We start from the raw sequence: 25296 nt of genomic DNA, 5'->3' as shown, positions 1-25296 counted from the left end.
CAGATGCGTACAAATAGAAGTGTGTCCTCTGAAAACTTATTGATGAGAAAACAGGTTTCTATTAGTAGCAAGATGGCAGGAGACCCTAGGAGGCCCAGTCGTGGACAGGGGCCCTACATAGCAGGTGCTGTACAAAACCTCCTAATACAGTCAGATTTGGGGTTGGGGTGTGTGAGAGAACAACAATCACCAGCACTGAATGCACAGATCAGAGGTTAGATAGTAACAACACTACAGAGTGCTGCTAAATCTCATCCCTTTCGTTGGAGAGTAGCCAGGAGGCAAAGATACCAGGGATCAATGAAGCTAGTCCCAGCACAGGGAAATTAGAACACAACGTTTGAATGCCCATTCTTTTTGCTATTAAACACTGAAAAAAGTCAAAGGCTTTTTCACAGACAATAGGCAATTTCACAGACAATAGGAAACAAAGTTTCTTTCTCTCCCCTAACATGCACCAAATCCCTGTGCTTGCACCAGCTCCTGCTCCACGAAGGTGACTCTCAAGCCTTTTTGAAACCAGTCTCTCACACCTCCTGCCAACTTCACTCCTCCAGCAGTGTCCTCGCAGGTCCTTGCATTTCCGCATGAGAGGCCTTGATAGAAGAGCGGATTCAAGCTGCCAAGGGGTTAACCTTTGAACGTGACAGATAGCAGATGCAGCAGCTATACACAGTGCTAATGTGAGAGGGTATTGACACTGATGGCAGGAGCTGTGGAGCCAGAGGCACTGTCAGAATTACTTGCATCTTCAAGTATGTTTTATGTTCCTTCAGTTGCCTGTCTGCTTCACCAAAGATGCTTTCAACAGAGAGCTGGTGAATAGCAGGAGAGTAAGGGCTCTGTGCCATCCCACATCCATACCCAGCACTTACGCTAATAGGAAGCCAGTATGCAGAACCTCACTGTCCTGGTGCGGCGAGCAGCCTAGGCAAAAGAGCCCTGTTTGGCCGCGGGGAGGTGACTGAAGCAATGATGATCTAGTAGCGCAGCTGGGACGCAGGGCTCCTGGGCTCTAACCCCAGCTGTGTAAGAGCAGTGGGGTTTAGTGGCTTAGAAGGGAGACTAGGAATCAAGGTTCTCATTCTCTGCTCGTGGGATCCAACCCAAGCGCAGGGACCGAGCAGTTCTATTCATCACCAGGACTCTTGGGTTCTTTTCTCAATGGTCTGTGAGACTTCAGACAAGGCTCTTCGTCTTTCTGTTATTTCTCCATACCTGGCTAATGCGCTGGAGTTTGAGGTTTGAAGCTGGGGCCTCCCCTGCCTACCTCCCACCTCACCTACCCTTCTGTTATATCGGGGTAGCTTCACACTGCAGGAGCACCAGCTTTACAGTCAGCCACTGAGGCTCTGCCCCCCATGCTGTGGGGGGGAGTACATGTACACAACAGTGAGGCTGACGACAAATGTGATGCATTCCTGGCAGGTCAAAGCTGACCTAAGTGCTTGCAGCTGCAGGAAGTGCTCCCTTGCATCACAACTGTCTGCAGTGCACCTGAGCTAGGGATACTTATAGTGAGCTATCACGCTAACAGCAGCAGGGCTGGGGGGTGTGGGAAGGACTGCCTGTAAGAAGACCTCCTCCCCTTACCCATTGGTGTAGGAGTCCATGGAGAAATGGATACTGGCTGACAAGGCCATTCCTCCTATGTGGGGTTTGGGAAATACAGGCACCGCTCCTTCCCTCTACTTCTGCTTTTCTCTATATTCCATTCACACTCTGAATGCCAGGCCTGAAATTTCTGCAAGCAATCAGCTTCCCCGGTTCCTTGAAGTAAAGTAGGTAATTCATCTCTGACCGTCATTTTGCTCTGCAGGTGGTGTCAGGAAGCAAGGGGCGATGGGAATAAAACCACAAAGCTCACCAGCAGCCTCCAGCCAAGTGCCTTTGAATGGTGCTTTCCACTCGCTTGACCCACGTGAGAAAAAGGCTGTTGCACTTAACAAGACAAATTAGTTTCCTTGTCTAAAAGAGGGAGGATGGTGACTGCAAGTGGAGAGAAAGCTTCTCTTCTGTCCCCTACCACAGCCATCTCCTGTTCCTCCCAGGTCACCACTAAATCAGCAGTGGCTTGAGATAACAAGTCTGTTTGAGCCCTCGCAGAAGCTTTGCCAACTGTATGGAGACTAGACAGACAGAGGACTCCAAGCCAAGGGCACTACTGGGGTTAACAATGAGCAGCCTCTATTGTCCTGTTTTATTGTGGACATCTTGCACTGAGGACAGATGGTGGGCTCCCATCCCCTTACTGAGCAAAACTCCTTGCAAAGGCCTATCGCACTCTTCTCTATAGCCCCTTCCAGTCAAGAACAGCCACGTCTGCAGTTTGCCACAACCAGCTCATGTTGTGTAGCTGGGGTGGGGCCGGGAGGAAGGGCATTGCAATGAGCCCCACTAACGTGGTGGCCCAGGGGATCTAGTGTCCCATTAAGATCAGTTAGGAGATCTGGTCAGAAGCCTCATGCTGGAACACTTCTCTAAGAAGGAGAGAGGGTTGTAATTTGAACCTGTGGAGCCAGGGAGAGGGGCAGGGTTCATGCACAGAATCCGCCCCCCAGCAAGGTTCTCTTCTTGGAGTCTGGCTCTTTGCTGTCAGGTTTCCGCTCCAATATGTACAGACCTATTTAATTCTACACTTCCTCAGCTGGGCAGGAGGCATTCCCCAGACTATAGTGAAATAGCATAAGGTGTTAAACTGCTCCTCAGCACGGCTTCGTTAACAGTGTAGCAAGACTACCACACATGCATCACAATCTCTTGCATACCCTCTCCCTCAGCCCATCAGGCTTTCCTGTAACTTGCCAGAGACGATTAACTAAGAGCAAGCTTCCCCAACATGTAAGGCCATGTGTTCTGTCCCCACACGTGGGCTCCAGAATGCTGAGTAAACAATGCCCCCTAAGGAATGGCGGCACAGCCATGCTTCTGCCATAAATATGCTCAATCAGTGCTCTATTAGACTTGTAAACGTGGCCAATAAAATTAGTACCGTGCTACTTGGGCTTTAATGATAGTAACCATGGATTTGCAGCCACTGAAAGGCGCTTAGCGTCATTTGCTCAGCAACCACCTTTTATCTTCTTTCTGTCCCTTCTCTAAACTCTTCTGCCTGTCACTTGGAGCAGAAAAACTCAATCCCTTGCACACGCTTTCAGTCAAACAGGCGGCAGCGCCGATTAGGGTGGGATTTAAGAGCCAAAGCAGCCAGCCGGACTGTCCCTGCACTCTTAAGCCAAAGGAACAGCCAAGGCATCTGCTCAGACAGAGAACAGCTGCTCGCAACCCTATCCCAGCCCTGGCTAGGATGTTGAGCACAACCTCCCAAGCAAAGACACATCAGTCTGGTTTCAAGAAAACCCCCGCATGCTATGAAGAAGGTGCAGCCACAAAGCAAAGCAGGGCTGCGTCATTTGGTCTGCAGACAAGAGATTTGCATTGAGGCAGATTTCTTGGCACAGCCTGCTGATTGTTTGACTGGTGCTTTTGGGGCCTCCAAGAAAAGGCATGACACGGAAATAACAGTCCACAAGTGACTTCAGTCCAACCTCACAAGAGGTTGATACCAGGAAGGCAGTATATCTTACCAAGCAGGACACTGGCCTGTGACTTAGGAGACCTGGGTTCAATTCCTATCTCTGCCACTAGTCTTCTGGATGACTTTGGGACAGTCCCCTATTGCACCTCAGTCTTCCCCTCTGTAGACTAAGGATGATGATTTCCTTCTCTTTTGTAAAGTGCTTTGAGATCTACTAATGAAAAGTACTGTGTGGAAGCTAGGGATTATTATTTTTTATTTTGGAATAACGCCATCAAAAAATCAGGACTTCAAACGTTCTACCTAGGCTGCAGCTTGTGGAAGCAATCTACACAGCATATCTGTACAATCCCAGTTGTTGGACAGGCAACAAAAGGTATACGTTGGTTTGGCAGGACTCTTTTTTTTTTTTTTTTTTTAATAGTTTTAACAGATAACTGATGTTTTAAGCATTTTAAAATGTTTAAAAATTTACGTTTTCACAATTGCAGGAAATCATGTGGGAGTAACAAGTATTTAATAGTAGGAGATGTTGAGATTCAAAAAAGTTAAAGCTTTATAGCCATTAAAACGCAAATTGCCAATATCACATGAGGTGTCAAAATATAAAGTAAATAGCCTTAAATCCAACTCTAGTAAGTTCAGATGCAGCATTTTTCTTACTTTGCCTGCCTTTAACTTTCTGTGTTCATGGATGGAAATATTTTTGCAAAGGTTCGTGTGTGCATGGTAAAAATAACATTTACGAATAAAAACCTCATCCTTCCAAGCCAACTTATCTTCACTACTCCTCTCTCATCCCCCTTTTCAAAAGGCTCTGAGCACCTCAAGCTTAGAGGTGTTTAACCTCCTAGTACTACTGCTTTGACAACCTATTATCCCAGTTTTACAGATGGACATCTGAGATACAAGCATGTAGGACAAAATTTCCAAAACCATGTAAGTCCCATTTTCAAAATGATTCAAACACTAGGGCTGTGTCTACACTAGCACAAAACTTCAAAATGGCCATGCAAATGACCGTTTTGAAGATTACTAATGAGGCGCTGAATTGAATATTCAGCACCTCATTAGCATTAGGACACTTCCCAGCCGTGACACTTTGAAAGCGCCGCTTTTGAACGTGCGTGGCTCTGCATGGCTACATGGAGGCCCTTTTCGAAAGGACCCTGCACATTTCAAAATCCCCTTATTCCCCTCAGCCAAGAGGAATATGGGGATTTTGAAATGTGCGGGGCCCTTTCAAAAAGGACCCACATGTAGCCATGCCCAGCATGTTCGAAAGCATCACTTTTGAAGCGCTGCGGCCGGAAGCGTCTTAATGCTAATGAGGCGCTGAATACTCAATTCAGTGCATCATTAGTAATCTTCAAAATGTCTATTTGCATGGCCATTTCGAAGTTTTGTGCCAGTGTGCTCATGGTCTAGGAGTTTCTCGCTGACTAAGCCCCTCTTAAGTGCCTGAGTCACTTTTGATAATACAGGTTCACCCTCTTAAATCCAGTATTCTCTCATTCAGCAACATCTGTGGCCAGGCATGACAATGGATGTTGCAGGACCAGAGAGTCCTAGGGCTGGAGCAGGACCTGCATCAGTGGGGCAGGGGCTGGGGCCATAGCAGTGGCCAGCAGCCTGGCCCAGACCACAGCTGGAGCCCCCACGGCCCTGCTGCTGGATGGAACGTTGGTGGGGAGGGTAGAGCCCCTGCTGGAGCCCTTGTCCAGGCCCTGGAGGAAGAGGGAAGCTGGGGAGCAAAAGACAGTGGGCCCCGGTGGCTGGAGAGCCTGCAGTGAGTAGCGGGACTCCGTGGCTGGGGAGCAGCGGAGTGTCAGCAGGCAGCCAGCAGGGCAATCAGCCAGAAAACCATGGGTTGGGAAGCTGTGGGGCTGGGGAGCTGCAGTGAGCCACAGAGTTGGGGAGCCAGCCAGGCACCCACAGCAGCTGGGGAGTCAGCAGGAGAGCCCTGAGGGCATTAACCTTCCCTGGACGGGCAAAATACCTTATCTGGGACTGCTCAGGGGCCAAAGGTGCTGGACCAGGGAGGTGCAACCTGTAATATTTTGTGAAATTTTCCCAAAGCACTCAAGTCATTTAGGGGCTTGAGTGACTAGGTCCAAGATCACACAGTGACTCTGTGTCAAAGCAGTGACTTGAACCTGGGTTTCCCAAGTTCCAAGACAGGGCCTTAAACACTGGGCCATCATTCCTGTGCCCATCCTTGGAAGTGACACCCAAAACATATGCATTGCAAACTCTCCAATTTCTACCACTGGTTATTTCCTCTAGGAATACGCTGGAAGTCTGCACACAACCCGTAACTATAACAAACACACTAGTGCAACTTCAGTAGCAGAGGGAAAGCAAACAAGACCCAGAGAACAAAAAGTTCCTGCTGAGGCGGAGAAGAAGAAAAGAGCAGCAAAAAATTGCCCTGCGCCCCTCCAACAGCTACCAACACCCACTCCTTCCGTGGTTAAGACCTGCAGCTCCAGAAACAGGCTGATCAGCCATCAACAGTCGCACAAATAAGAGAGTGACAAGATGATGTCCTACTTATCATCGAGTGATCACCAAGAGAGAGCATTCCAGTTGGCAAATAACAAGCAGTCCTATAGCACCTTATAGCCTAACAAATGAATTAGGTTGTGAGCATTTTATCAGGTAAAATCCACTTCTTCAGACTAAGTAGAAAAAACAGAATCCAGGGCTTGTACAACAGGGAGGGGTGGGAGGAACAAAAAACAGGACCAGCTGATGAAGGAGATTAAGTAGGATGTGTCCCATTCCTGCAAATATCAAAGGTGGGGAAATCGCCTTTGTAATTCATAAGATAGTTTCAATGTCTGTTAAGGCCTAGGTTAAAGGTGTCAAATTTGCAAATGAATTCCAATTAAGAAGCCTGGTTGAGGAAGCAAAGAAATTGGAGAAGGTCATTCCAGGTGGCCAGAACTGCAGAGAAATAGGCGCTCATGCTGACAGTCAGCAGAGTGCTTGAAAGGATAGAAGAAATGTGTGCTAGATGATCCACAGTGAGAGGGGCCATCTCTGCCAAAATCCAAGTCTGAGTCCATTCACGGCATTACATTATTTATTCTTCTTTTTTAAACCTATCATCAAATTGAAGAAGAGAATTTTCCCTTGGCCAGCCAAAGTGCAGGCTGGATCACAGACAGTTGGGACACAGAGTTTAGTCATATCAACTGTTTTGCAGGATCTACTGAAACCAGTGTGAACCAGCTGGCTGCCTCCCCCACCCCATTTGGATGAGATTCTCAGGGCCTCATCTAGTCTACAGCTGCTCCTTCAGTGCAGCGCCAAGGCTTTACACTCTAGTTTTAAAGGTCTCAAGCATGTTTTAAAGGTTCCCAGGAGATGTGACTTGAGACTCCCAGGAGAAGCCCCAACAGACTCTTCCCAGTTGCAATCTCCTCTTATGATCTCCTCCGCTTCCAGAATTCTTCACAGCTACGGATTTTTCTTCCAAAATTGGGTGTTTAAAGCAGAGGCAGAACCCAAATGCCAGCACAGAACCCAGCCCCAGACACCACATTTCTCCAGATGCCACTTTACTGTGGGCCTCTGATTCATTCAAGGTCAGACTCTCTGACATCAAAATCCACTCAACTACATCATCTCAGAACACTCAGTGACAGCTCCCAGTGTGATGCTGTGGAAAAAAGAATGAGTGTGACCCTTGGATGTACGACAGGGGAAGCAGTCAGTAGGAACAGAGTGGTGATTTAACCTCTGTATGCACCACTGGTGAGACCGTACACAGCCAGTGTCTAAATTTAAATAGACATTGAAAAATTAGAGCGGCTGCAGGAAAAAAGTGAAACAGTAATTTGAGAGTGGAAGATAAAAGCCTTACAGGAGAGGTCTAAACTCAGACCTGAGCTCTTTATCCCACAGATTGAGAAGTGATGATCACAGTATGCAAGTACTGGGTACAAAAGGGTGTAAAAGGTAAAATGCGAACCAGTGGCAGGAAGCTCAAGTGAGACCTATTTAAATTAGAAATAAAGCACCTTTAAAGAGTGTGGTGACTGACCACTGAAAAGATCCCAAAGGAAGTGGTGGAATCTCTGTCTCATATCCATGCTGGATGTCTTTCTGAAAAATGCTCCAGCCTAACTTAATCTACTGGGCTCAGTAAAGTAGGTGGGAGAAAACTCTTCAGCCTGTGAAAAACAGTAGGTCAGACTTGATTTAACAGTGCCTATCGGCTTTCAAAGTATGGCTGCGTTAAGATTATCCATGGCTTTGCATTCCTCTCAGCGCATGTCTATATTCATGGGGAATGGGGGGTGCTGATGCACCACAATCAACCTTCTAGGGATCGATTTTGCCGCATGTGAAGACGTGACAAAAATCGCTCTCTCTGGGCTCAGCTGTCGATGCATTTTGAGTAAGGGGTGTTGGTGCAAGACCAAAAAGCCCTGAGCTAAACCAGGGAACAAAGTTGATCCTGATACATCGTTTCCAGCTACAGTAATGGCATGGCTAGAACTGCGTATCTGCAACTGATGTTGATCCTTAGTGTAGATCAGGCCTCAGACACCTGTGCAAATATGCTTTAAGCGAACACCTCAGGGACGTTAGTTTCCTCAGTTAAGTGTGGTTCACTGGTGGTCTTAGACATACATGGTGGAAACCTGGATAGGTGGTAGGTACACCACATAATGTACTTCCTATTCAAGAAAACGAAACATTCCTAATCTTGCTTTTAGAAATCATCAACTGCAATAATTACCACAGGGATGTTTTTACTCCCTCCCAATAGTGAAGGGGACTAGCAATCCTGAGCAGCAGGAGAAGCATCTGTTAAAATGTGGCCCACATCCAGACAAGGGTTAACTCAGTCTCATTAGGACTGAGCAAGCCTATCTGGCAATAACAAGCACAGAGAGCTTTGTAAACCATTCTCTTTCAGCTGCCAGCAGGATGTTGAGTCTGAGATGATGCATGCAGGTGCTCCAGAAACCTCCCATACCCTGTTTTCATCTGAAAGCCCAACCCCAAAATGGAATACACTGCCCATGCTAGATGTAAAACATAAGGAACACACCTGGATGCAAGGCAGCATTTGGTGATGTGATCAGCTAATTCAGGAGATAACCTTCATGCACATAATTTGTTGAATAGGGAATTCTGCATTAAAGCATCTTATCTAGCCCTGGATTTCATCTTCACGCTTTAAGGGACCTTAGCAACTTGACGCTACGAAAGGGTGAACCTCTAGTCTGGCACTCTCATCTGACACCATCCGTAAAAACGTAACCTGGCATGATTTTAGTTAGCCAGATGACCACTTATCACAAGTGTGGCCAAGTTTCCTGGAGTCCCATAAAGTTTGTTTATAAACACCACTCCTGGCTCTCTGCGTTCTGTGCTGTTATTTAGCTGTCGTTTACTCCCTAAATGCCTTTTAAAAACCCATTAAGCAGAAGTAGTGTTGCTAATGCCACTACACAATACTGCCCGCTGGTGTTCCAGCAAATTCTCTCGTTCAGCATCAGTCAGGTCCCCAGGGTGCTGGACTAGAGAGAATCAACCTGTACACTTGGAAATGTTTGCCCTACTTTTAGCTATAAATAAGATGACTACTTTTGTTGACAAGTATCAGAGAGACAGCCCAGTTAGTCTGTATCTTCAAAAACAACAAGAAGTCCTGTGGCACTTTTAAACTAACAGATATTTTGGAGCAGAAGCTTTCGTGGACAAAGACCCGCTTCGTTGTCTGTTAGTCTATAAGGTGCCACAGGACCTCTTGTTACTTTTGTTGACTTTGCGCATTTTACTCAACTTGCAAAGGGCCTGCTTCACCATTAGCTGGAGCTAGCTAGCCGTTTCCCTTGGGGCTTGTCTTCCCAATGGTAATAAGAGACTTGGTTTGTGGGGAGGCAGTTGAGTAGGAAAAGGTAACTGGAGAGAAACACGAAAACTGACAAGAAGAAGGGGGCAATTACTGCACTTGGAGACATCTTATACTGACTGGATTTCAACTTGGTGCCCCCTTTTTAGGCATACAAATGCCTTGGATGAGTCCTAAACTTAAAAAAAAAGGATTTGTTATTAAATGGATAATGAGACACCATAGCCATATTAGAGTACAAAAAAATTGCAGGCTGATATAAACCCTCATGTTTCAGAACATAAACCAACTGCTGCCCAACAGGGCCTAGGAGGAAAGTTCTGTTTGGGGCACCTTATTTCACACCTGTCCACTCTGGCTTTCTTGCTCCTACTTCCAAATTTCATTTAGGGTCTCACAGCACTTTACAGAGTTAATACTGTTACGGCACTTTACAGGTGGAGTAAGCGAGGCACAGAGAGGCAGTGGGATTGCCCAAAGTCCCCCATCAACCTGTGATAGAGCTGGGAACAGAACTCAGTCACGTCCCACTGCTTTCTCCACTAGACTGACAGAACCGCTGCCTGGAAAATTGCACATATTCCTCCAATATTCACAAAGTGAACATCAACGCAGTGCTGGTTTATGCAAGAAACTGTAGCCCAACGTGATCATTAAGGCTATGTTGACACTTGGAGTTTTTATGCAGTCAGTTTCACCTGCAATAGAGAACTGGTGAAAGACAAGCATCGGTCTGTGTTCTCACTCACTTCCACAGGTGTCAAATGGTCTTCATATTTGCAGCATATCCATCCCCAAGGAGAGCCATGCACTGAGGGTAGCTATCCCACAGTGAAGGTCTCTCCATTTTGAAGACCAGTCACTGCCACCTAGCCACGCCTATCAATATGCAAAATATGCAGCCACATAGGGCACCATGAAATTTTGGACAACAAATTGTGATTCTGTGGTGCCCTACACTACAGGGGTAGCGCTGGCTCTGGTGGGCAACCCCATCCCTCAGCCATATGTGTCAAAGACTGCAAAGCAAGGCTATCCCTAGAGGGGTAGCAGGGCCCAGGACACCTATCCACACACACCCCATCCCGCCTATCCCACTCCTTCCCATAAGCTCCCCCCAACTCCTCCCCACTCCCATTCCACCCTTTCCTCCACACCCTCTGCCCTAAATGACAGCTCAGGGGCTAGTGAGGGCCTGGCACTAGCACTAGGGGAAAGCAGTGCGACCTGGCCCCAGCCCACTCTGTTGCCCCAGCTCCCAGACATGCTGCTCTGCTTCTCCCTGCCAGCAAGTGTGGGAAGTGGTTCTACCCTTTCCCCCAAACTGGGAGCAGGGGGAGTGGAGTAGGCTGGGGCCAGGCTGGTTCACTTCCCATTACTGCTGGTGAACGTGGGGGTGAGCCTGACCCTGCAGCCCTGAGCGCAGACACCCACTCCTTACCCCACCCCAGGGCTGCATAAGTCACCAAAACATCTAGTGGTGGCCCTGTCTGGACAGATTAGTGAGCACTTGGCAAGAAAACAGAAAGGGAGATGGGGAGTTTCAAAGTTCCTGGAGCATTATAGGAGGAGGGGCAGAAGTCAGTTTATTAGGTAGCCGAGCTGCTGGCCAGAGTGGTCAACCTGAGCTCTGTGGGATACTCGCTGGAGGCTAAAACCTGTGGAAACAGGAAGAACATGTCTTCACATGCACATCACTGCAAAAATTTCACCACAACAAGCCAGTGGCAAATGTAGGTGCTCTTATGGTTTTTGTACAAAAAAGGACTATTTGTGCTTTAAACGGCAAGTACAGACATGCCCTAAAACGTATTGCATTAAACCAGTAAAAGTCTCTCGTGGATACTCCAATGCAGGTCTAAAAGTGGATTGTGGTGCTTTAGTTTAAGATGACTGCAAGCAGATTCAGGATAAACATTTCCAGAAGCACAGAACTGGCCTACGAGCCTGCATCCTGCCAAAAGCTGGGACCTCCCAAAGACCTCCACTGCACTTCTGAGGATGGCACTTAGACACTCTGGAAAATCTAACCCTCAAGCTAATGCAAAAGAGCCATTCTTAAATGAAATTAAGAGTGTCTGCACAGAAGACTGCATCAAACTGAAAACACGCTGAGTGCACCACAACTTACCTCTTATGAATAAACCTTCGTTTCACATGCATTCCAGGACAAAGAGACTGTTATAGGGATGCAGAGGGGCTGACAACCTCAACAGGCCTCTGGGCAAGGCATGGAGGTGCTGCTTCACACCCCAGAAGAGGCAGGGCCAGGTCAGCCAGCCCTCAGCACCCCCTGTACCATGGCGAAACTCCCCCCCTCCCCCAGCTCTCACCCTCAGTGCTCCTGTAGCAATTTAAAGGGCCTGAGGCCCCCAACGGGCCAGCCTGTAAGGATGACGATTCAGCATAGGAAACCGACATTTAAGCACATGGTGAGCTCTCAGGTGCAGGTCAGAGTTCTCTCTTCTCTACAAAAAGCCTAGCACAATGGGGTCCTGGTTGACAGCTGGGCTCACAGGTGCTACCAGAATACAAATAAAGACAAAAACAGGGCAGAGATCAGGACCAGAGTCATGGCATGAAGCCAACGCTCCTCTGCCTGGGTTCAGTTTTGGGGTGGAGGGAGGACATTTCCGAGAGTCAGGTTACCATGCCCTGCTCTAAAGCGATCTGGTTATGCCACTTGCAATCTGAGTCCTCGCAGTAGGACAAGTGCAGTTGCCCTGACTAGCACCCTGGGGAAGATTACACACAGCGACTGCAAGAGCGCAAAGCTCAGAAACGTCCAACTCGCATAGCTCTCGCGCTTGCTCTCCGAGCTGTTCCCTCACCAGTACGGCACAGCAAGGAGGCCAGGCCATGACATGGCTTCCCTGGAGGCTGAATTAGACACCAATGCTCCAATGCAAGAGTCACCGCACTCTCCATGGGGTGTTGCAGATTATCTTCTCTTTGTCAGGAAATCTGGGGCTGATGCTTGAACAGGCAGTGGAACAGTGCAGGGTAACCTGCCACAGGTCTGTTACCACAGTAACACAACATAGCATCAGTCACTCCAGCGGAGAGATTAGCTCAGGATCTCTCTTCATTACAGAGTTAACTTGGGCTTTTGCTCAGGGGTTCCTCCCACTCCCAGCACCCTGTCTCCACGGAAATCCCTCTCATCCAGGCTTAATGGTGCTTTCAAACGGGCCTGGCCAACCCATCCTGGCCCACAGGCTAAAATCCAAGTGAGGCTTCCACTCAGGCTGGTAAGCTGTCCGCTTTGCAGTGAGGCTGCAGACTAAGGCACTCAACTGCTGATCACTCTCCAGTGTCTTTCCCACAACTCTTCCCAAGCTGGGTCCACAGCTGAGGGCAGCTGTAGAGCCCCAGCCCATGACCAGGAGGAGAGCCTGGTGGCAAGTATCCAGGATCTTGCATTGTGGCAGCAGCTGGGCAGGTGGTCGGGCTCCTGGCATGAAGCAATGTTGGGTGCAAAGCATGGGGATGTGGCTGCATCTCTTCCCCTGCCCCCTTACTTCCCATGCCTGAGAGGAGACGTGCAGGACCACTGAGAACAGAATCACCAAGGTAGGGCTTTGTAGCATGGTTCTCAAGCAAATGAGGTTACCATGGGAGCTCAGATTCCAGTGCCCATCACCCATGTTAACTCGGCAATTAAGACATCACGTCAAGGAGCTCAGAGGTGAAGCTGCCTGATCAAATCTAGCTAGGTAGGAATGACAAGTGGGCCCCCAGCAGAAAAATCTCTACTAGTTTCAGTCCAGTCCCTACCACAACTGAGCATGTGAGAGCAAGATAAGAGAGACACACAGTCCCGCCTCCCAAACAGAGACTGCCAGGAAATGGCAAGGAGCCTCATTACAGCTTCACTAGGTATGCATTAACCCAGGAGTGAGCAAAGCTTTTCCATCAGGCCCCACTTTTTGTCCCTGCAGTTAGCAGAGCCGCCCCCCCCCCCCCCCACCAACCTGTCTAATGTAATCTAAAACTATGGAAATTCCGGTTGTGTTCATATGAATAAAACCTTTCTGGCATGTGTATGAAAATAACTCTGTAGAAGGTAAAAAATGTAATTAATCAATATATAAATGTGAATACCCATACTTAAAAACAGGAACATATTTCAACATTTTAAGGAGCTGGATGAGCCTGAGACCCAGCAGCTGATTATGCTGCACCCCCTGTGAAATTTCACACCCCACTCCCACTTTATGTACCCCTGCACTAACCTTTCCAAACCTGAGGGTATAAGGGGTGCTGCTTGAGGTTGCTTGGCTAGTGGGAGAACCCTGCCACTAATTAATAACCCCCAGGACTAAGGTTCCAATCCCCTTGCGCTGCTGTTCCCTTCCCCTGCCAAGCTGGTTACTGCAAAAAGGATCTACCTCCTTATTGCATCACATTCCCTTGCTCTGTGCACATGTCCAGGGAGAGATAATAAAAGCAATAAAGGCATTACTGTACTTCCGGCAGGAGCAGGGCACAGAGTTTATGCCTCAATCATAATCACTTGCTAAAATAAAAAGGAGAAAATACTCTGAGAAGAGAATAACTGCATGTGGAAGAAACCTTTGCTGGGAAACCACTTTTACAGACCAGCTGTATTATGCAGAAATAATCAAAAGTGAGGAATAGCCTTGCATGTTGTACAGTAGGATCTAGAGATTCTAGTGTAATTATTTCTAGGAGAATGGCCTAAAAAAATCATCTCCTGGGACAGCTGTCATTGTCTCTACTCCCAACGCAACTCTACAACACACATGCGGGTACTTTGAAATATGAGAAGCACAATATTCAAGGTACAATTCCATTTGTTCTGAAGCTGTGGGAGAGGCAACCTGCTTTAACAAAAGCCTCAGCCTAAATCCCAATATAGCTTTCAGTTGTAAGCACCAACCACCTCCAACTTCCAGTAGCATCTACAAACTTCACCCAAGATAGAGGCCCTGTGCCAGTTGCTGCACAAACAGGGAAACTGATATATAGGCCACTTCCAAAGAGCTTCCAATCTAGAAGACAAAACACACTACAGGTTGAACCTCTCTTGTCCGGTACCGTTGGGACCTGACCGGTGTTGAACAAGAGAATTTGCTAGGCTATGGGAGGTCAATATTGTCTAGCACGGGGGTCAGCAACACTCGGTACACACATGCCAAAAGTGGCATGTGAGCCAATTTTCATCAGCAAGTGAGGCAGGAGCTCAGCTCCCCCAAACCACCATGCTGCCTGTGGATTAACAAAAGACTAGCTAACGCTACCAACCACCACACAAGTCTGCATCTTTATTAACTAAGCTGCTGTAAGTAGGACTATTAGTGACTTTAAAAAGCATCACTGGGACTCAGACCGTACACAGAGGTTAAATGGTCATATCTGGCACTGCCTCGGAAAGGTTGCTGACCCCTGGTTTTGCACATCACTAACACTTCCACTGTCTACTGGACTCTTAGAAGACATTTGGGGTAAATTACAGCTAAATAATGGTACAGAACACTGACAGCCAGGACTGGTGCCTGTAAACAAACTTTATGGGACTACAGGAAACTTGGCCACGCCCATGGTAAGTGGTCGTCCAGCTAACTAAAATCATGCTGGATTGCAGATGTTGCCATACGAGAGAGTTCCAGATTAGAGAGGTTCAACCTGTGGGTGGATGAGAAATGGATCAGTGGGGGTTAGGGGAACTAATAAAAACAGTAGGCACATATCCTTTGCCAACTGGGAGACAGGATTACAAGTCACGGTTACTGGTGAAATAAAATGGGCAGAGATTTCACAGTGGCATGGGTGTCCAGAAGTATACAAGTCCACTTTGCGCCATGTCTGTTTCAGATTAAATGTCAACCCCAGCTTGCAAAGAAAGGAACATCTATTACAGTAATTCTATGGCCCCATGGACGCAGAATCTGACAATCTTCAATGCATTATTCTTGATGCCACAGAGAAACAGTGAAATACTTCCAAGGGTCTAGGCACTCGGGCAGTACAGTAATTAATTTAGTTTTATAACAGGGAAACTGAGGGACTAAGATTAAGTAACTAACCAAGGGGTCAGTACCTGATCAAGGAACTGAATCCTGATCTCCCAACTCCTTAGCCATTAGGCCTTCCCTGCACTCCAATACTGTACAAAACACAGGGTGTCAACTGTGCAAGCAGGACACGAGGCAGTTACCCTGCAGGTCTCTCTGCACATGATCCCCCGAAGATCTCACGTGAGCATACCAACTGATAGTAAGTATTCTGTAGAGTTTAAATCCCAAAGGGACCATTAAGATCATGTAGAGCGACTTCCTGTTTAGCACAGGCCAAAGAATTTCATCCAGTCACTCCTGCATTGAGCCCAAGTAACAGGTTAGACGAAGCGATTTTAGTTCTCAGGAGATAACCTATTACATACTGAAAGCAGGAACAGGCAATCACAAGGAGCCAGCAATATCTGAGATGCCCAAAATGGTAGGAAATCGATTAGGTGAGAGGTGCCCAGTAGGGATGTTAACATTTAACCAGTTACTCATAAGCATCCCCTAAATAGATGAGGGTGCTGCTTACGATTAGCTGGTAGAGGCTGGAGCAGCCCACCCCTCCCCAGCCTGCCAGGGGGATGTTCCAGCCCTGTGGGGCTGCCACAGGTGGGTGGGTGGGTGGGTGGGTGCGTGCGTGCGCGCGCAAGGGGAAGAGTGCAGGTTGGAGGGGAGGAGAGAGACAGCCCTCCTGCATGATTAGCACATCCTCCGCCTGCAGCAGTTCAGGCAGGGGTGCTCCAGCCTGGCCGAAGCAGCCCCTGTCAGGCTGGGAGGTGGGGCAGCTGGGAAGGTGGCTCCAGCCCAGATGGGCAGGGCCACTGCGGATGGATATTGCTCCAGCTTGGCTCGTGCATCCCCTGTCCGCAGCTGAGGAAATCCACCCCCTCACCCCTACTTTAATCAGTTAACCCTAACATTTAACAAGTTAACTACTTAAACAGGATTTTACATCCCCACCACCCAGATGATGCTAGCAGCTGGTGGGTCTGAACAGGCCAAGAAGCATCTCTCATATTGTCTCCATTGCTCCAGGCCTCCCTGACCCACCAGTGCACAGGATGGAGCTGAAGGGGAGGATGCCTGTCATGTTAAGACTAAGCAGCACTAACCAGGTGCAGCAATGAAGACAGTATGGCAAAGTGAGTGTGAGTGAGGAGGATATGACTGAGGGGCTAGGTATGAGATGCTGGCAGAATGAAGGGGCACCTTGATGTGGGAAAAAGAAAAGGAGACCAGAAGGAGACTGGAGGAAATTCATGTAGAGTGGCCAGGACCAGGAACTGATGTTTGTTGTGGAAGGTAGGAAGCAGCCAGCTGGAGAGATTTCAAGCACCATACTACTTTCATTATTGGTATTATGGAGACCCACTGTCTTAGGCGCTTATGCAAATATAACAAAAAGGCTGCCACTTGGCTACAAAGTTTATAATCCAAGTACACCTAGTTCAACAGCAGCTCCAAGTGCAAGAAAAGAAAGAATCTACACTGCCCCAAATCACCCAAACTCTGGGGTTCCTTTGGAGAGAGACATGGTCTAAACGCAGGCCTAGCAGACAAATTCCTATATCCCAATTCCAATTCCAACTGTTTCCTCAGGCCGATGAGTGAATCATGAAGGCTCCACAGCTTGGCAGTGCTATCCGAGCAACAGGAATAACGGTAGTCATACTCAGGATGAGATCAGGTTTACACAATTTGTGGAAGAGGAAGAATCCTGGATGAGAGCTAAACACCTCAAGACTTGCCTTTGAAAACTCCCTAATGTCAATTCTCTCCTTTTAAAACTCAAAAAGCTGGCACCATACCTCCGTAGAACACACAGCTTGACAGCTCAATGAAATGAACAGATACCCTCCAAGCGGCAGAAGGCAATCAGTCCAGCCCAGAAAAGGTTAGTGGATAGTTTGATGCTAGCTTAACACTCGGTTATAGCCACATTTCAAACTCTGATGCAAGGACTACTTTTGGAGGGCAGCAAGCGCTCTAACCATTGTTTACTACTGCAAAGAGCACAGCTGTTTATTCCTTTTTTACCATAAGGGCTAATCATCAGGTGCCTCAAAGTCAATGAAATCATAAATAGCTTAGCTTCTTCCAGATATGCACATTCAACCCAGCTAGCCAACAGGCTGGTCAGTAGTCTATCCTGTTGACAATAGCACTGAAGAACCACCGCCTTTAGTAACAGTGCTTGGTTCTAAGTGCTCAGCTCTTAACACTGGGGAGCATAGGTAGTAAAAAATGCACAAGGACTACAAATAGGACTTCTGGATGGCCTTGAGCAAGGCACTCTCCTGTGTTCTTCTGTTCCCTCCATCTTACAGATTGAGGAGAGGATCACCCCACCAAAAACTTGGAAAGGCCTCCAGTAAAAGGCACTAGAGATGTTTAGTGTTACCAGGCTCTGTTAGCAACAACTACTTTAACATTGTAGCTATTACAGCAGAGACCCTGTTTATTACCCCACTCCCAAGTTGAGACATTTTCACAGGTGACTCCACTTTATTTTGAAGCGCTCTCATGTAAAATCCTGCAATGACAACAAGAACTAACGACTCAGTGTTCTCCATAAAGGATCATGCAGTACCTTATGAAATCTGTCTGAAAAAGAGTGTTATCCTGCCCATTTCACAAACAGGGGAAAAAAGGGGAATTCACAGAGAATAGAACCCAAGTGTCCTAACTTTCAGTCTCTCTCTAATCATTAAACAAATATCAGCAAGGTAGCCATGTTAGGCTGTATCCCCAAAAACAATGAGAAGTCCTGTGGCACCTTATAGACTAACAGATTTTTTGGAGCATAAGCTTTTGTGAGCAAAGACCCACTTCGCCAGATGCATCTGATGAAGTGGGTCTTCACCCATGAAAGCTTATGGCCCTTTCCCCATGGAAACCCAAAAAACAATCCTAGCTTCTGAGAGCAAGAAGAAATGGAGTTGGGGGGAATATTTAAAACAGACACCAGGGAAAGCTTTGCTTCTACTACCTTGAATGGGCAGCTGCAGTAAAATGCCTGCAGCACTGAGCCATAGAGACAGTCCCGGGAAACCCTTGTTGGGAGCATGTCAAGCAACAAAACTGCCCATTGTTACTATGCGCTGTGGCAGATTTGATTTATTGTGACAGGCATGTCCAAGAATAATCCATTATCCCCACAGCTGGCTACAGAATCCACATGGACCATGCACTTCTTGCACTAACCAGGCTTTCAGCTGGCCCCTTGAGATTCAGACAGGTAAAGCAGCAGAACGGTAATGCAGTAACACCATTTCCTCTCCTACTTTTAAATCAGCGTCTGCCAAAGCAAGGAGACAACCCTAGAGCCAGGTTTGCAAGAAAAACTTCATGGATGGGAGAGAAGGCAGCACAGACCTGAAATACTAGAACAGGACACAGACCCACCATCGGGTGGAGCAACCTCCATGAAGAATAGAGGCCTGAAGGAGAGGAAAGAAAAAAAAATGTGATAACACCAGCTACACTTCGCTTTTTTCCAAACTGGGTGTATTATGCGTTCCCGAAATAGCTAAACAGCATTCCTCACAGCATTCAGGTTATGTTCTTCTGCAGTACATATGTCTCTTGCTCTCTTTCTAGGGGAAGGTGTCAAGCTTACTCAAGAAAAGCTACCTTCTACCTCTCGTTCTTTTTTCCTCCTCCTGGCTTATTCTTCATTAAAGGTAAGGCACAATTCTCTGCAGTCCCCACAGACCATTTGCAATCTCATTATATTTCGCTTCACTCACATCTCCTAGAGCTGGAAGGGACCTCGGCAGGTCATTGAGTCCAGTCCCCTGCCCTCTTGGCAGGACCAAACACCATCCCTAGTCTCTATGTAGTGGGGCCAAAAGACACCAGGTGAGGGAGACCAACAGGAGAGTGGGGTGGGGGGGACAGAGAGAGAGAGAAGTGAAAATGATGAGGGCCCTGTCTGTTGGCACACTGGAGAGCATGATTCTAGTCAGTTTTGCTTGCTGACAGCTGGCGTTGCCTCAAAACAGATGCACTCTTCTAAAGCCTTTGCGTCAGATTTTTTGTATCTTTTATTTCTTCTTTTCATTCCATCAGCAAGGGATTAACAAGGTTCAGACCAGATTCCAGTGCCCTGGAAATGGTAAAATATTTATGTAGGTCTATAAAATAAACCCTCTGTATTTGAACACTCCATTAATTTTTTTTAAACAAAAAAAATCTATACTAATATTAGGTTAATTAAAAACAGCCCCATACACAGAGCTTTAGACTCACACCTTGAAAAACCACGGGGGAGGAAGGAAGAGAATGCAGACAGACTGCCCTGCCCAAGTTGTTTGCAGTGGTGTTGCAGCCATATTGCTCACAGCATATTAAAACAGAAGAGGGGGCTGAGGTAATAAGTTTTACTGGACTGACTTCTGCTAAATCTAGTCAGCAGGAGAGAGATGAGCTTTCAAGTTGCACAGAGTTCTGCACTGAGTTCTTCTTCAGGGCTTTATAACTCAAAAGCTTTTCTCTTCCACCAGCAGAAATTGGCCCAAAAGGTAATACCCCACACACGTCTGTCCCACATACCCAGATAAGCAAAGCTAAGGTCAATAGACACAGGAGCCACGATTCCTAATCTGAAGGCCATGACGAGAGGAATAGTTCCACAGATACATGGGACAGTAGCAACACCTTTTGAAGCCCAAAATAAGGCCAATCAGACGAACTGTGGGGCCAAGGAAATCAGTTCCAAGTTAATGCCTGCAAAATTGGACGCACTTAACAGTAACAGCTACTGATTTAGGTTTTATTTATTTATTTTTGGGGGGTGGGGTGGGAGGGAGCAGCATTTGGTCATGCTGGTTACACCCAGGAGGGCAGCATAAGCTTTACCAGAAAAAAACCTTTATGGACAAAGTGCTTCTATTAAAGATTGAACCCCTCCAGTGTGGCACCATTGGAACCTGACTGGCACTTACCCAGAGAATTTGCCAAACTACAGGAGATCAGTATTGTCTAGCAGCATTACCAACACTTCCACGGCTTACTGGGCTCTTAGAAGACATTTAGGTAAATTAGAGCTAAAGAACACCACAGAACGCTGAGAGCCAGGACTGGTGCCTGTAGACAAATTTTATGGGATGGCAGGAAACTTGGCCACACCCACCGTAAGTGGACATCTGGCTAACTAAAATCATGTCAAACCACAGATGCTGCCGGATCAGAGACGTTCAACTTGTACATATATGGCTTTAGAGTCCAGCGTTAGAACTCTGAGAAATCTACCTCATTATGGTAACAGGAGGGAGCACTGCCTGGTGGTTATAGTGAGCTCCTAGATTCTATTGCTGACTCCACCACTAACTCGCAACCCTTTGCCCTGCTATACAATACCAATTCCGCCACTCCTCAGGCATGCTATGGGACCTCATTTGTCTACGTGTGCAAAGTGTTCCATAGTCGAACAAAAGGGACAACAGTGGTGGCCAACAGGAACTGAAAGATCGCCACACTTGTGGTTGTCTTCTTACTATAATCGCCACAGCCAGGCTCCCCCAGCCCCCCTCCCCAAATACAAGCCCTCCCCCTTCCCCAGAGCCAGGCTCCCCCAGCCCCACTTTCTAAATTAATGCTGACGACTTACCAGAGCCGCCGCTGCAGCTGGAGCCACCTGGGCCAGAGGAGCCGCTGTGGCCGGAGCTGCTGCTGGGATCAGGGCCAGAGGAGCCACGAAGGCTGCAGCTGGTGTGGCAGTCAGGGTCAGAGGAGTGGCTGAGAACCACCAGAGCTGCTGGAATGGCTGGGGCTGGAGGAGCAGACAGGCCCAGCAGGGCTGGAGCCAGAGGAGCAGCTAGGGCCACCGGGTCTGCCACCGGGGCCGAAGGAGCAGCTGGAGCCACCACACATTTATCCCACCAGGCATGGGGCACGTGTGGACAGCACTCGTGTGCGGCTCTAGGAGAAGCCCCATTTCCAGAGCCAGAATCACCACACTGCAATGACCTGTTCACCACACGTGGCGGGTGTATGGGGCAGCACAGGACTACAAAATGAACTCTCCCCTTCAGAACTTAGAACTCAGTCTCCCAGTTCTTAAAGTCCACTTGTACGAGTTTAAGTCCAAATGCAGAGCTCTTGCCAGGGACGTATAAGCAAATTTGAGCTTGGAGATCCACAGGTGCCTAATGCACTAATGCTATCACTGATTTTGATTTGCGTTTGCAGTCTCTGGACATCTCCTACTCTACTATGGGTGTGCTGCCTGCAACAACAGCTTCAAAAGGATTTTTCTGGTAACCTCCAAAATATCTCCCCTGGAGACTATCAAAACAAAACAGCAGTCATGTTGATCTGAAGAAGTGGGTCTGTCCCACAAAAGCTCATCAGCTAATAAATTATTTTGTTAGTCTTTAAAGTGCTACATGACTGCTTTTTTGTTTTGATAGAATACAGGCTAACATGGTTATCCCTCTGTCCCCTTGGGACTGTGGACTATACAACCAATCATTCACTATCCTATATATATATATATTCTGTGTCAGACTGTTATGCCCAGACCAGTTTAAAACTGGAGTTAAGTTCTCCATGGTCCAGCCTTGTGGTATTACTGTTACCTATCATATCTCACACTATGGGATTACACAGCATCCAAATGAGAAATACAAAAATAAAGGGCCATTTTGGCACTTACATATCACTGAAGAATGTCTCTCAGGCAGTTCCTCTGGCAGATTTTCCAGATGAAGAGTTTAAAATACTGACACTGTTTTCTAGTAAAACAGATTTGCAAACAATCAGTGCTTAAGCCCCACAATTCATACTGCACAACAGAACCTTCCCAAGTCTATCATTGTTACAAGGAGTTCTTTATTAATTCGGCCTCAGCATCCCTGATGAATGTCATGGCCATGTTACAAATGTTTCAACTGGGTCAGAGAGAGACAACAGGACAGACTTGCTTCACATCAGACACTGAGGCAACAGCAAAACTGCGAATGAAATCTGAGAGCCCTGAGTCTCAGTCCTCCTTTTCCCCATCCCTGGTTCTAATCCACTATCCCACACTTTTCTCACACACCTGGAAATAGAACCCAGGAGTCCTGACTCCCTGCCCAACTCTCTTGCTCTGACAGGAAGTTAAAACCATATGAATTCAAATTAGAAATACTCCACAAGTTTTTTTGCCATGGAAGTCATTCATTGGAACTAGCTCTCAAGGGAAGGGCTGCATTCTCCATCTCTTGATGTCTTTAAACCCAGACCAGATGCCTGTCTGTGGCCGTGTCTACACTAGCCCCAAACTTCGAAATGGCCACGCAAATGGCCATTTCGAAGTTTACTAATGAAGCGCTGAAATGCATAGTCAGCGCTTCATTAGCATGCGGGCGGCCGCGGCACTTCGAAATTGATGTGCCTCGCCGCCGCACGGCTCGTCCCCACGGGGCTCCTTTTCGAAAGGATCCCGCCTACTTCGAAGTCCCCTTATTCCCATCAGCTCATGGGAATAAGGGGACTTCGAAGTAGGTGGGATCCTTTCGAAAAGGAGCCGCGCGGCGGTGAGGCGTATCAACTTCGAAGTGCCGCGGCCGCCCACATGCTAATGAAGCGCTGAGTATGCATTTCAGCGCTTCATTAGTAAACTTCGAAATGGCCATTTGCGTGGCCATTTCGAAGTTTGGACCTAGTGTAGACGTAGCCTGTAAGATACATTATTCAGACACAGGTTACTTGGCTCAATGTAAGAGCACCTGGGTGAAAATTCTCTGGTCTGTGGCTCATAGGAGATCAGACGAGAAGATATAATGACCCTTTCTTGAAGCAGAGGCCATTTCCTTCTTAGGCAAAGGATGGAACCCAGGAGCCTTGAGTCTGAGGTCCTCCCTATGTAACCACTAACCCACCTACATTCAGTGGGAAAATTCACACAGGAGCAACAGATTTTAAAGACCCTTAGAATACTATGGGGAAACCAGGCAGAACTCTTCCATCGTGATCAAGAGTAGAGAACAAGATGCCACTGAAGTGGATTTAGACCCATAAGACATGCACAGGGAATAACACACTTAGAAACCCAGTGGGGATGTTTTGTGATACACAGTTTAAGACTGTCTTAATCCACCTGTTGGTTGGGGACATGTATCCACCAGAGACAGCATAACTTCTCTGTGAAGCTACAATGACCATACTAAGCATAAACTAAACTAAACCTATTTCAACCAGAACTGAGAACTGGAACCAATTCCCTGATTTTTCACAGCGATAGAGACTTTTGATATAGACAAGTGACATTTGCAGAGTGGAATATACACAGCAGGGCCAGTAAACATGAACATGGGGAAGTGGCTAAACAAGAATTTAGTCACTGATGTGGCTAAGGCCAAAGTCGGTTCAACTGTAGCTGGGGGTTTGTCTGCTCCTGGTGTGAAAAGCTTCTGCAAAGGGAGTATCCCAAAGCCATCCCACAGTTGCTATTATTTGGCAAGGTAGTGGTATTAGAGCACACTGGACTCCTCTGGCCATTAGAAAATATGGCTGTAGCTAACCGTTGCGTTTTCAACATGATCAAGTCCAGAATTTTATAGCCATACCAGATTTTAAACACAGAATACACTGGTTTAAACCTACCCCCAACCTCATTTGAAATCTTGCCCATAGACTCCTATTTGTATCATCCCAAAGGAGCAGGTCTTGTCTGTATTAGTGTACGTCACCCACAATTACGTTAGAATCCTGTATTCCTTCTGTCCAGGCACTGCTCAGACATAGTGAGACACAACACGTCTTGTATCAGAGGGGTAGCTGTGTTAGTCTGGATCTGCAAAAGCAACGAGTGGTCCTGTGGCACCTTATAGACTAACAGAAATGTATGAGCATAAGCTTTCGTGAGCAAAGACCCATCTTTAAGTGTTAACAATCCAAACAGACACTGCTGTAGTAGAGGAGGAAAGGGAAGCAAAATGACTTGTCCATGGTCACGTGGCAAGTCAATGGCAGAATTGGAAATAGAAGACAGGCCCCCATCTCCAAGTCCAGTGCTCTGGCCAAATCTTGTCAATTCACCGTATTACTGGGCTCTCTGAAGGTGTAACTGGATGATCTCATCCTTGTGTTATACAGAGGTGGGGAAAGTACCTAAAAAGTTACTTGAGTAAAAAGGGGGGGGGTGTCCACATGCATATGTACTTTTTCCTCAAGTAATTTTCCAGAGGAGCACCATAGCGTGTACTTAAGTACACGCCCCGCCCCCCCCCCCCGGTAGCTGCATTTTTACTCAAGTAACTTTTTCCACCTCTGGTTATACTGGGAGATCTGATTAGATCTCACAGTCCCTTCTACCCTTAAAATCCAGAGATTCACGTTCAGATGGCCTGGCATATAGCCTCTACATCAGGGTTTCCCAACCTATGGGTCCGGACCCAAACATGGGTTGCAATTACATTTCAAAAGGGTTGCTGGGTGGCTCCACAGGTGGCTATTAAGAAGCCATTCACACTCCTGAAGTGGTTCTTAATTTGATTAACAGACATCAGGCAGTTAAGCCAATCACACTGAGAACCATTTCAGCTGCAGAACAGAGAACTGCACACCTTAGGAACAGTGCCCAGCTCAGGTAAGGTGCGGGCCTGAGTCCCAAGTTCAGAGAGAGGGCAGAGCCGATCAGCTCCCTGGCTTCCAGCCTCTGCAGAAGATGGGGTCCCCCCTGACCACAGCAGGGTTCCCGCAGGCTGGCTTCCAGCTGTAGGGGCTGGGGTACCCCCCCCCCAAGTCCTGGCCAGAGTTCCTGTGGCTCTGCCCCAGCTGGCTTCCAGCTGCAGGGATGGGGGTTCCCCCCTCTACTGGCTGGGGTTCCCGTGGCTGGCGCTGCCAGACAGAGTTCCACACCCCAG

At 47.5% G+C, this 25296-nt stretch overlaps 1 protein-coding gene and 1 long non-coding RNA gene across 10 annotated transcripts in view; both read right to left on the bottom strand.

The window, feature by feature from the left end:
- Positions 1-25296, bottom strand: part of MARK2 (microtubule affinity regulating kinase 2) — a 110595-nt gene that overhangs the window by 42166 nt on the left and 43133 nt on the right. The window lies entirely within an intron of this gene.
- Positions 22101-25296, bottom strand: part of LOC142019274 (uncharacterized) — a 41538-nt gene continuing 38342 nt past the window's right edge. The window contains exon 3 of the long non-coding RNA XR_012647031.1: positions 22101-22179. This is a non-coding gene — a long non-coding RNA (uncharacterized LOC142019274). The remainder of the gene's footprint in view (positions 22180-25296) is intronic.

The sequence above is a fragment of the Carettochelys insculpta genome, chromosome 11 (genome assembly GCF_033958435.1).
Source record: "Carettochelys insculpta isolate YL-2023 chromosome 11, ASM3395843v1, whole genome shotgun sequence".
NCBI lineage: Eukaryota > Metazoa > Chordata > Testudines > Carettochelyidae > Carettochelys > Carettochelys insculpta.
This window is presented reverse-complemented; position numbering and strand designations above follow the sequence as displayed.